The sequence below is a fragment of the Arvicola amphibius genome, chromosome 10, assembly GCF_903992535.2.
Source record: "Arvicola amphibius chromosome 10, mArvAmp1.2, whole genome shotgun sequence".
Taxonomy (NCBI): domain Eukaryota; kingdom Metazoa; phylum Chordata; class Mammalia; order Rodentia; family Cricetidae; genus Arvicola; species Arvicola amphibius.
The window spans coordinates 38,778,007-38,792,947 of record NC_052056.1 but is presented as its reverse complement, the minus strand read 5'-3'; the positions used below and the strand labels follow the sequence as shown (position 1 = coordinate 38,792,947).

Sequence of the window (14,941 nt, the reverse complement as noted above, 5' to 3'; positions counted from 1 at the left end):
GTTGAAGCCTGGGACAGAAATTTAGGGACAGAAAATGTAGTCTACCTTTTATTCCTATTTTAAAAATGAGGAAAATAAATAATTTTCACCCCTGAGACATAAACATGTGTGGCTGGAAGACAACGTTCACCAGTTTCAAGTCTACTTTTACAATCAATAAAGGACTCACACACGCCATTGTAAGAGCAGCGCCTTTTATGCTTCATGTCGCATGTATTCTCTTCCTTCCTCTGCTCCTTGCTCCTCTCTCCTTATGACAACTTCCTTCACTATTGTGAACTCTTTCTAGCTTCATCACATACGAACACACCCATTTAGTGCTCGATTCTGCATATAAGAGAAAGTAGGCAGTCTTTGTCTTTCTTAGTCTAGCTTACTTGGCTTTACATGATGATTTCCAGGTCCATTCATTTTCCTGCAAATGTTAGGATTAAGTTTTTGTTTAAGATAACAAAAGTCTAATTTGTATAGGTACTATGCTTTATTTGTGTGACCATTAAGTTAGAACTATCCATTGGAACCTGGTAGAATCATCAATGAACATACAGTTAAAGACAATTGCACTCTTCATTCCCAAATCTATCAGTAGCAAATTGTCCAGCTATGGAGAATAGACCTTCCTGAGACCCTTCCCTAGCTATACTGAATTTTTAACAGTTCCATTCTTATACATATATTTAGGGAAGGTACCCTTGCTTGCTGTAAGTTGGCCGTTGCATAGCTGTATCTTGCTGGCTGACGTTTTATAGCCTTTCCCTGTGTCAGCTCTTATATTCTTTTCCACTCTGCTTCTATTTCCAGTGTCCCCTGAACCATGGACAAGACGGTATAAATGTCTTATTTAGAGCTGAACACTCACCGCATGTTCTCAGTACCCTGCAGCTATAAGTCTCTGTTTTAACCACACTTCACTGGAAAGAGTGTGGAAAGATAAGCTTCTAGATTAAGACTGAGAGTAGTTTATCTCTGTGGGTATAAACAAATATTTAGAAAGCAGCTTGATCTATGTCAGTTGCTAAATAACAGTATTCTGTTACCTATAGAGACGATGATTTCCACAGTTAAGGGTACAGATTAGATTTATAGAAATAGACATGGATTCTCTCCAGTTGAATGGGTCTCAAATTCAATCAGAAGCTATTTATCCATGTAATGGTAGGGCCACTATTGCACAAATGGGATCCTCTAGTCTCCAGGTTGGTTTTTTAGGTCATAGAATTCACAGCTGTGTAAGACAGTTGATAGTATTTGTACACCAGTAGTCTATATAGGAGCTTCTAGAACTACAAAAACTACCTATCAGGTAGAGGATTCAGATCACTTCCAGTTTGACTATTTCTGGTTCCTGTGACCATTCCCACCATGGCCCCTTTCTAGGTTCCTGTCTTCTACTAGTATTCTAAATTGAACACACAAAATTAGAGATTTAGAGCTGGGATCTTCATATGAAAGAGAGTATGAGATGTAGATGATATATAGTGTGGTGTTGGTTTTCTGTGCCTGGCTAGCCTTAAGTCGGGTTCTAATTTTTTAGAGGCACCCATTTACCTGATATTTTCTTTGCAGTCGAGTAAAATCCCACTGTACCACATTTTTGTTATCTAGTCATTAGTTGGTGGACATCTAGACTGTTTCAATTCCTTAGCTATTTTGAAAAGAGCAAGTAGAAACATGGACAAGCAAATATCTCTGTAGTAGGGGATACAGTATCATATCATTTGTGTTTGTGTCTAAGAGTAGAATAGCTGGAGCTTGTGGTAGTTCTGTCTTTGACTTTTATAGCAGTGGTTCTCAGCTTGTGGGTTGTAACCTTTTGGGGATCAAATGGCCCTTTTACAAGGGCCAAATATCTTGCATATTGGATATTTACATTATGCTTCATAAAAGTTGCAAACTATAATTATGAAGTAGCACCAAAATCAATTTTATAGTTGGGGTCATCACAACATAAGGAACTGCATTAAAGGGTCACAGCATTTAGAAAAGTTGAGAAACACTGTTCTAGAAGAATCTCCATACCAATTTTCTTAATGACTACAAAAGTTCAGATTTCTACCAACAGCAAACCCTATTTCCACAAATCATTCCCAGCATTTGTTTTCATTTGTTTTCTTGATGATGGCCATTCTGACTAGGGGTGAACAGAATCTCAGAGCAGTTTTACAATTTGCATTTCTCTGATGGCTAAAGATAAATATTCTTCAAAAGTGTTTATTAGCCATTGATATTTATTATTTTGAGAATTCTCTCTTCAGACCTATAGCTCATTTTAATTGGTTTTTTGTTTCCTTGTTTGTTTAGTTTTTCATGTATTCTAGACATTAATCCTTTTGGAGATATATAGCTGACAAAAGAATTGTTTCCATTCTGTAGGTTGCCTCTTCATCATATTGACTGTGGCACAGAAGATTTTTAGTTTCATGGGCATTATTTGTCAATCTTTAGCCTTATTTCTGAGAGATTGTAGGTCTAATTACAACATTCTTAACTATTCCTGTTTGTTGTAGTCTACTCCCTCCCATCTCTCCTAGCAGTTACAGAATTCCATACAGTGGTTATTTTTAACAGGAAAGGTCTAGTTTCATTATTATGCATATAGACATTTAGTTTTCCCAACGCTATTTGTTGACAATGTTGTCTTTCCTTCAGCATGCATGCTTGTCAAAAATCAGATGTTGGTAATTGAATGGACTTCTAGTTGGGACTCCTAGGTTGTTTCATTGATATCTCTCTCCTTTTCTCCCTCTGTGTGAGTGTGTGTGTGTGCTTGTGTACGTTTCTGCGTGTGCACATGCATGCATGAGTGCATGTTACTACAATACTCGTTAGTACTATAATTCTGTTAAATAACTTGATATCTGGTATAATAATATCTCTATTCTTTTTGCTCAGGATTTCCTTGGCCCTCCAGTGTCTTTTATGTCTCTATATTAATTTTAAGATTTTTTAAAAATTTCTATGAATAATAGCATGGGGATTTTGATTAGGACTGAATGAATGTAAATTTTTTGGTAGGATTATCATTTTAACATTACTATAACAGTCCATAAGTATAGGAAAACTTTCCATCATCTAATGTATTCATAAGGTGTTATTTATTTATTTTGGTTTTTCAAGACACGGTTTCTCTGTAGCTTTGGAGCCTGTCCTGGAACTACCTCTTGTAGACCAGGCTGAACTCAAACTCACAGAGGTCTTCCTGCCTCTGCCTCCTGAGTGCTGGGATTAAAGGCATGTGCCACCACCACCTGGCAAGTTTTAAAGTTTCCATTGTAGAAGTTCTTCACCTCCTTGATTAGGTTTATTCTGAGGGTTTTTTTTTAAAGACTATTACAAATAGAATTATTTCTGTGATTTCTTCCCCAGTGGGTTTCATTTTGGTATATAGATAAACTTTTGATGTTTATTTTTAATCCTAACACTCTGTAGGAAGTATAAATTAGTTCTAGGAGTTTTCTGGTTGACTCTTTAGTGTTTCTTAAATGTAGCATCATATTATCCAAAACCAAGTTTGCTTTGAGTTATTTTCCTATTTGCATTTCTTCTCATCATAATGGTCTAGCAAGACACTATGTATTTTATTGAACAGTAGTGGAGACGGTGGACAACTTAGTCTTCCTGATTTTAATGATATTACATTGAGGTTTTCTCCATTAAGATGATACTAACTTTGGATCTGTCACATGTAGTTCTTACACATAAATGTACATTCATGCCAACCTTATTTTCTATGAAACTTCTCTCATGAAAGAAAGTTGAATTTAGTCAAAGTACTTTCTGAATCTACTGATGACTATATGAGTTTTGTTTTTAAGTTCAAAGAAAGAAAGGTACAGTTAATGTGAGGACTCAGGGAGGGCAGGTGAGGAGTTGGGAACTCTAGGGAAGAAGAAGAAAAAGAATCTACTTAGAGGCTAGGTCTGCTCAGGGTCCTAGAAAAGACCAGCAGTGAGTTTAGTGGTCAAGAGAGAAGGAATGAAAAGGGGACTGCCTAGTGGTAGTGGGTTCTGAGAATGGGCCAAGGGGAACTGGGTGGTTTAAGGGTAAGAAGGTGAGGAGTTTACCTGGAGGCAAGAATGGCAGTGGAGTCCTGAGGAAAGGCAGGCTTGTCATTGAGCAGCCTATGGGAGGAGAGAGGATCCTACTGTAGTGGAATTTCATCTGTATTTTAATAAATAATGTTTGTCTGAGGATCAGAAAAGTAAAACAGCCACACTGGCCAACCTCAGATCAAGCAACAGTGGCACACACCTTTAATCCCAATAGTCACACTAGCTCATCATAGAAATCAAGTGGTAGTGGTGTATGCCCTTAATTTCAGAACTAGAGAGGACTATAAGACAGGAGGAGACAGCTCTCAGTCTTGGCCTTATTCTGAGATTCCTGGAGGCAGGATCGCCATTTTGGACTGAGAGTGAGGTAAGAGCAGTGGTGACTGTTTTGCTTTCTGACCTTCAGGTTGAGCCCCCATTTCTGTGTTTGAGTTTTTATTAATTGTGCTTCACCATGCACAGCATTTGGATTTGGCCATCAGGGAGGTGAACTGGGTAGCTTTGAGAGGAAAAAGGATGGAGGTCAACCTGGCAGCAAAGTAAAGGCAAATCCAGGAGGGGCAGGTAGAATTGGGTAACTTAGGGACAAGGAAGCTCTGAAAGGTGGAGAGTAGTTGTTTGGCCTACATAGAAAGACTGTCCAGGGTGGGTTTTTTTTTTTTTTTTTGTAAGTAATTGCAAATGTAATCATTTCCTCCAATTCTTCCTCAGTTTTATTGGTCATGGTGTATTTATGCCTGTTAATTTTTGTCTTACCACTTTTCTCAGAGTATCCATCAAACTTAACAGTTTTCTGATGGCATATTTATGGTTTTTGTGTCTAGAATTATAGCGTCTGCATATTAGGATACTTGGCTTCTTTTTTTTTTTTTTTTTTTTTTTTTTGGTTTTTCGAGACAGGGTTTCTCTGCAGCTTTAGATCCTGTCCTGGAACTAGCTCTTGTAGACCAGGCTGGCCTCGAACTCAGAGATCCGCCTGCCTCTGCCTCCCGAGTGCTGGGATTAAAGGCGTGCGCCACCACCGCCCGGCTTTGGTTTTTTTTTTTTTTTTTTTTTTTTTTTTTGATACTTGGCTTCTTTATCAATTTTCCTTTATACTTCTTTCTCTTGTATTCTTGTTGTTGATAGGCTTCAAGTAGTGTATTGAGTAAGAGTGGAGAAAGGGGACACTTGTCTTTTTCTTTATTTCAGTGGAAATGCTTTCTATTTTTCACCCCAGTTGGATAATGTCAGCTATAGATTTGTCATATACAAATCTTACTATGTTGAGATTTGTTCCTTCTATTCCTAATCTCCTCAGGGCTTTTATTATGAAGGATTAGATTTTGTCAAAAAACCTTTTCTGTACCTATTGCAATGATCACCTTTTTTATCCTTGAGTATACTTATTGATTTATACATTTGTTGAGCTATGTATGTTGAGCCATCCCTTATTCTGTAAAATGATTGTAACTTGATTACATGAATGATCTTTTTGATTGTGCAATTGAATTCAGTTTACAAGTCTTTCATTAAAAATTATGTTTATGTTCATAAGGGAGGTGGTTCTATATTTTTATGCCCATATCTGATTTTTGTAGCAATGGCTTCATCCAAAGAGATATTAGTGAAGACTACAGGGTGTCATGTATTGAATTCTATCATCTCAAATTAGAGCACTTCCTTTTTTTGTGTCTTTATCTAGTTTTGTTATCCAGGTATTGCTGTCTTTTTACAATGAGATTGGTAATCTTCCTTTAATTTGGAGGACAGTCCTTCTTGGAGGGTTTGGAATAATTTGGTAGTAACTGTGTGTTCCTGCACTTCTTTGTGGGAAGAGTGTTACTGCTTTAATCTCATTGCTCATTGTGGATCTTATTAACTTATTTATAGCTTACTGATTTAATTTTGGTATGTCATATGTATGTCTAGGAATTTATACATTTTTCTAGAGTTTCCTTTTAAATATTTGCCAAAGTATTCCCTAATTATCTCTGGATTAAGGTTTGTCATGACAGAACCTTTTCTACCTCTCTATGAGTTTGAATCTTCTTTTTCTTTGTTTGGTTGGTTTTCTAACACTTTGTCAATCATTTCTTTAAGTTTTCAAAGAACCATTTTGTTTGACTGATTCCATGTATTGTTATTTTTATATTTTTTTTATTTTACATACCAACCCCAGTCCCTTCCTTTCTTCTGCCCCTCCCCCCCTGCACCTTCCCTCTTTCCCATCCCCATTCACACCTCAGAGGGGGTAAGGCCTCCCTTGAGGAGTCAACAAAGTCTAGCATACCAAGTTGAGGCAAGACAAAGACCCTCCCCCCTCCCCTCTCCCCCCCCCCCCCCGTTTCAAGGCTGAACAAGGTATCCTAACATAGGGAATGGACTCCAAAAAGCCAGTTAAAACACTCAGGATAAGTTCTGGTCCCACTGCCAGGGCACCTTGAAAAAATCAAGCCACATAACTGCCATCCACATTCAGAGGGCCTAATTTGATCCCCTGAAGATTCTTGAGCTGTCAGTCCAGAATCCCTGAGCTCCTACTAGCTTGGGTTCCCTGTCTCTGTGGTTTCCCCATCATGATTTTGACCCCCCTTGCTCATATGATCTCTCCTCCCTCTCTCCAGCTGAAATCCAGGAGTTCAGCCCAGCTTAGCTGTGGATCACTGCACTGTTTCTGTCTACTAGATGTAGTTTCTATGATAACAATTAGGATAGTCACTAATCCAATTATATGGGAAGGCCAGTTCAGGCACCCTCTCCACTATTGCTAGGAATCTTGGGTAGGGTCATTCTTATGGATTCCTGGGAATTTCCCTAGCACCAGCTTTCTCCCTAGCCTCATAATGGCTCCCTCTATCAAGATATCTCTTTCAATGCTCTCCCTCTCTGTCCTTCCCCCAATTCAGCCATCTTGAACCCTCATGTTCCCATTCCCCATCTCCTCCCTTCTCACCCACTCTCAGTTAACCCAGGTGATCTTCACTATTTCCCTTCATGGGGCCCACCATGTGTGCCCCTCTTAGGGTCCTTCTTTTTACCCAGCTTCTCTGAGGTTGTGGATTATATTATTTGTGATAGCTAAAACCTGCCCCTGGTTATCCTTTGCTTTACATCTAATACCCACTTATGAGTTTTGTACATACTGTGTTTGCCTTTCTGGATCTGGGTTATCTCACTCAGTTTGGAAAAGTTCCATCCATTTGCCTTCAAATTTCATGATGTCATTTTTTTAACCACTGTGTAATATTCCATATATAAATGTACCACATTTTCTTTATCCATTCTTCAGCTGAGGGGCAGGTTTTACAAATAAAGCTGCTAAGAACATAGTTGAGCAAATGTCCTTGTGGTAGAATTGTGCATCCTTTTGGTATATACCCAAGAGTGGCCTCCAGAAGTTCCTTTATTGTACAGGATTGTTTTGGCTATCCTGGGTTTCTTGTTTTTTCATATGAAGTTGAGTAATTGTTCTTTTGAGGTCTGTGAAGAATTGTGCTAGGATTTTCATGGGGATTGCATTGAATCATAAGTTTGCCACTTTTACTATGTTGATCCTACCTATCCATGGGCATGGGAGATCTTTCCATTTTCTGATATCTTCTTCAATTTCTTTCTTTAAAGACTTAAAGTTCTTGCCATACAGGTCTTCCACTTGTTTGATTTGAATTACCCCAAGTTATTTTATGTTATTAGTGGCAATTATAAATGATGTTGTTTCTCTGATTTCTTTCTCAGCCTGTTTATTATTTGTATATAGAAGGGCTACTAATTTTTTGAGTTAATCTTGTTTCTTGCCATGTTACTGAAGGTGCTTATTAACTGTAGAAGTTCCCTGGTAGAATTTTTGAGGTCACCTATGTATACTGTCATATCATCTACAAATAGTAAAAGTTTGACTTCTTCCTTTCCATTACTTAACCCCTTGGTATCCTTTTGCTGTCTTATTGCTATAGCTACAACTTTGAGTACTATATTGAATATATATGGAGAGAATGGACAGCCTTGTCTTGTTTCTGATTTTAGTGGAATCACATTGAGTTTCTTTTCATTTAGTTTGATGATGGCTGTTGGCTTGCTGTATATTGCCTTTATTATGTTTAGGCATATTCCTTGTATCCCTGATCCCTGTAAGACCTTTATCATAAAGGTGTGTTGGATTTTGTTGAAGGCTTTTTCAGCATCTAATAAGATGATCATGAGTTTTTTCTTTCAGTTTATTTATATGGTGGATTACATTGACAGATTTTTGTATGTTAAACTATCAATAAATCTCTAGGATAAAACCTATTTGATCATGGTGAATGATTTTTTTATTTATACTTGGATTCAGTTTGCCAGTATTTTATTGAACATTTTTTTGCATCAATGATCATGAGGAAGATTGGTCTGTAATTTTCTTTATAAGTTGTTTCTTTGTATGGTTTGGGTGTGAGGAAAACTGTAGTTTCATAGAAATAGTTTGGCAATGTTCCTTCTGTTCCTATTGTGTGGAACAATTTGAGGATTATTTGTATTAGCTTTTCTTTGAAATTCTGGTAGAATCTGTGCTAAAACCATCAGGCCCTGGGCTTTTTTTGGTTGGGAAATTTTGATTACTATTTCTATTTCCTTAGGGGTTATAGGTCTATTTAATTTTGATATGTGGTACACATCCAGAAAAATCATCCATTTCTTTTATATTTTCCAATTTTGTTGAGTGCAGGTTTTCAAAGTATGACATAATGATTCTCTGGATTTCTTCAGTGTATGTAGTTATGTCCCCTTATCATTTCTGATTTTGTTAATTTGGATATTTATCTGCCTTTTGATTAGTTTGGATAATATTTTGTCTCTTTTGATTTTCTCTGAAAACAAACTTTGTCTCATTGATTCTTCATATTGTTCTCTTTGTTTCCATTTTATTATTTTCAACCCTAAATTTGATTATTTCCTGTCATCTACTCGTCCTGGGTGAGTTTGCTTCTTTTTGTTCTAGAGCTTTCTCATGTGCTGTTAAGTAGCTAGTGTGAGATTTCTCCACTTTCTTTATGTAGGCACTTAGTGCTATGAGCATTCCTCTTATGAACATTCCTCTTAGCAATGCTTTCATAGTGTCCCATAAGTTTGGGTATGCTATGCTTTCATAATCATTGAATTCTAGGAAGTCTTTAATTTCTTTCTTTATTTCTTCTTTGACCCAGTTATCATTCATTTGAGCAATGTTCAATTTCCATGATTTTGTAGGCTTTCTGCAATTAGTATTTTTGTCGAATTCTAACTTTAAGCCATGGTGATCCAATAGGATACAATATTTTTGTATCTGTTGAGGTTTGCTTTGCTACCAAGTATGTGATCAATTTTAGAGAAGGTTCCATTAGGTGCTGAGAAGAAGGTATATTCTTTTGTATTTGGGTGAGATGTTCTATAGATGTCTGTTAAGTCCATTTGAGTCACAACATCTGCTGGTTTCCTTGCTTCTTTGTTAAGTTTCTGTCTGGCAGACCTGTCCAGTGCTGAGAATGGGATGTTGAAGTCTCCCACTATTAGTTTGTGAAGTTTTATATGTGATTTAAGTTTTAGCAATGTTTATTTTACAAATGTGGGTGTCCAACTGACCTTGCCCTGTAATCAGACTGATGAATATCTTAACCAATCACCATCCAGCAACTGATACAAACAGAAGCAGAGACCCACATTGAAGCACTGGGCTGAGCTCCCAAAGTCCACTTGAAGAGTGGGAGGAGTGAGAATATGAACAAAGACATCAAGATTATGATGGGGACCCACTAAAACAGCTTATCTGATCTAATGGGAACTCATCAACTTCAGCCAGACAGGGAAGGAACCAGCTAAGGTCCAAAGTAGTCCTTCTGAATGTTGGTGACAGTTCTTTGGCTGGGTCAGACTCCAGGGCCACTGGAAGTGAGATCAGCTTTATCCCTACTGCTTCTACTGGCTTTTTGGTAGCCTATTATCTTTGGATGGTTTCCTTGCTCAGCCTAGATATAGTAGGGAGGACCTTGGGCTTTCCTCAAGGTAATGTGCCTTACCCTCTCTGAGGAGTGCATGGGGGGTGGAATAGGGGTAGGTGGAAGGAATGGGAGAAGGGAAGGGAGCGGGACTGGGATTGGTATGTAAAATGAAAAAAAAGATAGCTTGTTTTCTTTAAAAAAAAAAAAAAGAAATCAAGCCGGGCAGTGGTGGCGCACGCCTTTAATCCCAGCACTCGGGAGGCAGAGGCAGGCGGATCTCTGAGTTCAAGGCTAGCCTGGTCTACAAGAGCTAGTTTCAGGACAGGCTCTAGAAACTACAGGGAAACCTTGTCTCGAAAACAAAAACAAAAAAAAGAAATTAAAAAAAAAGAAGTATGCGAGGAAGTTGTTGCAAGCATTTTTAAAGGACTAAATCTCTTTGTGACTTTTGAGAACTCTAAGAGTTCTCAATAAACATGGAAACAAACAAAAACAAAAAACAAATGTGGGTGCCCTCGTATTTGGGATATAGATGCTCAGAATTTAGACTTCATCTTGATGTATTTTCCTTGTAACGAATATGAAATGTCCTTCTCTATCTAATTTGATTAACTTTAGTTTGAAGTCTATTTTATTAGATTTTAGGATAGCTATACCAGCTTATTTCTTAGGTCCATTTGACTGGAAAATCTTTTCCCAACCCTTTACTCTGAGGTAATGTCTATCTTTGAGGTTGAGGTGTGTTTCTTGTACACAGCAGAAGGATGGGTCCCATTTTTGTACCCATTCTGTTAACCTATGTCTTTTTGGAGGCAAATCAGTACATTGATATTATGAGATATTAATAACCAGTGTTTGTTAATTCCTGATATTTTTGGTTTTGTTGTTGATGGTGATAGCATTAGTGTGTTTACCTTCTTTGGGGTTTTTTGGTGTAAGGTTATCTATTGCCTGCGTTTTCATGGGTGTAGTTAACTCCTTGGATTGGAGTTTTCCTACTAGTAGTTTCTATAGGACTGACAGGTATTGTTTAAATCTGGTTTTGTCATAGAATATCTTGTTATTTTCCATCTATGGTGACTAAAAGTTTTGCTGGGCATTGTAGTCTCGGCTGGCATTGTGGGGTTTTTTTGCAGCTCTTAATATTCTTTCTTTATTCTGTATGTTTAGTATTTTGATTATTATATGTTGAGGGGACTTTCTTTTAGTCCAATGTACTTGGTGTTTTGTAAATTTCTTGTACCTTCATAGGCATATTCTTCTTTAATTTCAAAAAGTTTTTTTCTATTATCTTGTTGAGTATTTTTTCTGTGCCTTTGAACTGGAATTCTTCTCCTTCTATCCTATTATTCTTATTTTGGTCTTTTCCTAGTGTCTCAGTTTTCCTGGATGTTTTGTGTCATGAATTTTTTGAATTTGTCATTTTCTTTGATCAATGAATCTATTTGCCCTATCATATTTTCAGTGCCTGAGAGTCTCTCTTTAATCTCTTGCATTCTGTTGGTTATGCTTGCATTTATAGTTCCTGTTCATTTACCCAGATTTTCCATTTCCAGAATTCTCTCAGTTTCTGTTTTCTTTATTGGCTCTATTTCAATTTTTAAGTCTCAAACTGTTTCTTTCATGTGTTTGATTGTTTTGTCTTGGTTTTTCTTGGCTTTCTTTAAGGGATTAATTTATTTCTACCAATTTTTTATTTGTATTTTCCTCCATTTCTTTAATTTTTTCATTTCCTATTTAACGGGCTCTATCATCTTCATAAAGTTATGGTTAAGGTTATTTTCTTCTGCTTCATCTGCGTTGGGTTGTTCTTTTGTAGAACATCTAGTTTCTGTTGCTTCCATATTACTCTTTATGTCATTTCTTACACTGTTGTCTACCCATCTCTTCCAGTCTGTGCAGGAAAGGCTTATGGCTCAGGTTGTCATTCTTCCTCAATGTGCAGGTGTGGCTTATGAATCTAGTAGTTGCTGATGCAGCAGACATGGTTGAGTGGAGTGGGGATGCTGCTGCTGCCTGTTCACTAGGGTGGCAGTAGGTGGGAGAGGAGCACAGGATTTGCAACTAGGGTTTAGGGCCTAGGGAGCAGGGTTGTTCAGCCTGGAGCGCAAACGCTCTGATCTTCCTCCAGGTGCAGTAGATATGTATTGTTATTTTAGTTTCCATTTCATTAATTTCTACCCTAATTATTATTATTTCTTACCAACAGCTATGTTTGGATTTGGCTTTTTATTGTACTTCTAAGTCCTTGAAGTACATCATTACATTATTTATTTGATATCACTCCGATTTTTTAATACTTATAACAACATACTTTTCTCTTGGAACTGCTTTCACTTTGGCCCAGAGATTGAGATGTGTTGTGCTATTATTTTCATTTGATTGTAGGAATTTAGTAATTTCTTCCTAACTTCCTCAGTGATTCCCTGGTCACTTAAGAATTCATTCTTTAGTCTCTAAATATTTGTGAGGCTGTTTTTGTTTCAATTTGTTTTTGGTTTCCAGTTTTATTCTGTTATACTCTGATAAGGCACATGGAATTGGTTATATCTATCAAATAATTTGTATTTTGAAAACTTTTTTGTGACCTATAATGTGATACATTATGACTTATAGTATTTCTTTGTTGATTTTTAGTTAGGATAACCTATCTAAAGATGAAAGCAAGGTGTTGAAGTCACCCATGCTTGTGGTCAGACCTATCTGACCTTTTGCTTCCTTTAGGGTTTATGAAATTGTGAGTTTCAACATCCTATTCATACACATCTACAATTTTTATTTTGTCTTAATGAACTGTTCACTTTGTTAATGTGTAGTGACCTTCTTTATCCTTTTGGTGAATGCTACCAAGGAGACTCCTTTATCACCTAGTAGGATAGTTACCCAAGATGGTTTTTACGTAATTGATTTTCATTGTTTAACTGTAGATCTGTGGTTGCCTTTGCCAATGAGGTTTGTTTCTTGGAGACAATAGATAACTGAATCTTGTTTTTTTATCTTGTCAGCTACTCTCTCTCTTCTCACTCTCTCTCTCTCTTGTTTTATGATGACTTGAAGCCATTTATATTTGAGATTTTATGGAGAGAAATAAATTTTCATGGTTTGTGCTTATCTTTAAATGTCCTCATTTTGGTGTATATTTTTAAAAGGTGGTTTTTCTATATATAGCAATCCTGTTTTTCAGTCATTTACTATCAGGGTTTGAAATATATCATTCTATGCTTTCCTGAATTTTAGGATTGCTGATGAGCTATCTGATGTATTCTGATGTGTTTGTCTTCATAGGTGAGTTGGTAGATTTTCCTTTATGTCTTTTACACTGTTTCTGTGCTTTGCATTATTGACTTCTTAACTCCAATATGTCTTGGAGATGCTATGCTCCTCACTGGTCATGTCTGCTTTAAGTTCTAGATTCCTCCTGTGTTTGGATACAATTTCTTTCTCTACATTTGGAGAATTTTCTGCTTTAATTGTATTGAATTGATTATTCATACCTTTAGATTTTATCTCATCTCTTTCTGCCCGGGGAATTCTTAGTTTTGGTCTCTTGAATATATCTCAGAGGTTTTGGAAGTATAGCTATGCATATGTGTGTGTGTGTGTGTGTGTGTGTGTGTGTGTGTGTAAATGGCTATATATAAATGTATTGATCTAAGAACTACAGGCAACTAAGGACTTTTAAGGGTGAGGGATTAGTCTTCCCCAGGTTACCCAATTCCAAGTGGTGAACTCTGGAGTTATATACATATAAGTAGCACTAGATGGACTCAGCAGGTTGTTTTATATATTTGTACATACATATATAAAATGACAATAGTTATAAGCAGAGGAAAAGGACAAGAATCTGAGAAGAAGTGAGAAGGGCAAAGGGGATTTTGGAGAGAGGAAAGGGAATGGGGGAAGTGATGTAATTATACTTCAATTTTAAAAATTGCAGAAAAGTAAACGTGTTGTCATGAGACTGTCCTCCATCACTAGGAGTAACTTTTTCTTTCTTTTCATTAATTAATCTTTGATTTTGTTTTGCATAATATAATCTGTTTATACTCATTCTTCACCCTGCCTTATCATATTCTTACTCCCACCTATCTTTCCTCCATTCCTCCCATTAGGTCTAGATCCCACTTTCATGTCTTTTTGTTTTGCTTTGTGATCCACTGAGTTTAACCAGGGTCTCTCACATGTACTGATGTTGTGAGGAGAGAGGGCCTGCTTTTGGTCCTGGCCACACGGGTCTTGGCCGCCCGGCTAGCTTAACCCCGAAATAATTACACAGAAACTGTATTAATTAAATTACTGCTTGGCCCATAAACTCTAGCCTCTTCTTGGCTAACTCTCACATCTTGATTCAACCCATTTCTAATAATCTGTATGGCACTACGAGGTTGTGGCTTACCGGGAAAGATTCAGCATGTCTGACCTTGCGGCTGGCTTCATGGTGGCTTGGTTCGATCTGCTGCTTTCTTCCTCCCAGAATACAGTTCTGTCTTTCCCGCCTACCTAAGTTTCTGCCCTATCAAAAGGCCAAGGATGTCTCTTTATTCAACCAAATGAAAGCAACACATCCTACACACTGGGTTGTGACTGCCTATGGGAGCTTGAGTAACTCATCAGTCACTACATCACTGAAGGCAGGCGTTTTTTCTTCTTCATCAGTCTTCGACTATCATTAGCTCACCTGGGTAAGACATGAATACCTTCATTTCTATGGCTGAATGTGTACTGGTTTAGTCTCTTACAGCTCCTAATTAGGCAACCCAGATGTTGTGAGTTTGTGAGTGCTTATGTCATGCTCATAAGGCAGTGTTACACACCCCTTTTTCGTCTGTCCCTTTCTTTATTTCCACTCACTTGTCTGCTATGTTCTGTGAGTCTTGGAGCAGGTTTAAAGTTGAGCACACAACTTATTCTTAGCACCTTGCCCAGCCTTGAGTGTCTGAATTAATCACCATTCAG

General features: G+C 37.3%; 1 protein-coding gene across 4 annotated transcripts in view; it reads left to right on the top strand.

Moving 5' to 3' along the window:
* Stxbp5l (syntaxin binding protein 5L) overlaps positions 1–14,941 on the top strand; it is a 197,706-nt gene that overhangs the window by 102,797 nt on the left and 79,968 nt on the right. The window lies entirely within an intron of this gene.